Source organism: Chamaea fasciata, unplaced genomic scaffold (assembly GCF_029207755.1).
Source record: "Chamaea fasciata isolate MVZ Bird 193981 ecotype frontalis unplaced genomic scaffold, bChaFas1.0.hap1 SCAF_25, whole genome shotgun sequence".
NCBI classification, from domain to species: domain Eukaryota; kingdom Metazoa; phylum Chordata; class Aves; order Passeriformes; family Sylviidae; genus Chamaea; species Chamaea fasciata.
In genome coordinates, this window is record NW_027094110.1 from 313,505 (window position 1) to 314,403 (window position 899).

Genomic DNA, 899 nt, shown 5'->3' on the forward strand with positions numbered 1-899 from the left:
GCTTTGTCCCATGTAGGGTACGACCAGGAGCGGCTGAGGTAGGTGTTAAAGTAAGACACTGAGGATGGGCGGAATTACCTCCCTGCTGCCTTTTTCTCCAGGGTGAGGAGCTGCATTAAAGCTCTGTTTGTTTTTATTTTAATTTGGAAGTTCAGCCCTCCAGTTCCCATGTCTGTATACCAGGGTGGGAGCAACACCCGTGGGTTTGGAGTGATGCCATCCCAGCCTTAATTGCCAAACTTTTAAAGTTGGAAAAGACCTTTGAGATCATTAAAGTCCAACCATCAACTCAGCACCACGACTGTGTTCACCACTAAACCATGTCCTCAAGTGTGACATTCATGTTTTTGAACACTTTCAGGGAGGGTGACTGCACCACTTCCTAGCCTTCAGGAATTCACAGGAGTGAGAGACCATGAAAGAACAAATGGCTTTAAATGAGGACTGGTCTAATTGCACCAGATTGGTTGATACAGAGGATGCCTGAGGGATGAAGTATCAGTCTCAGCAGCAAATACATTTAGATGAAACTCGCAAAGGATAAACACTTATTTTGTGGTGTTACTGTGCAAAATCTGAAGTGCAATGCCCTGGCAACCCCACTCCTCTCTTCCCGACCCTTTCTCCTTTATGTATTTAGAAACCAGAAGCTGCAAGGCGCCCAGTGATAACCAAGTGCAAACAAAGCAAAGGGAGTTCAGCAAAGGAGGTTCACTTTGTAGTGAATCCATGTTCCAAGATCTGAGAAAGGCATGTGTGTATTTCTTCATCCTCCCCTTCAGAGAAACTGTTATGACTGCTAAGTTTGATGTTAGAGGGGGAAAATAGTAATGCAGGGCAACCACGCAGAAGATTCATCTTCTTTCTCTAAGCATGACAAGAAACTGTCCACAGCTGAG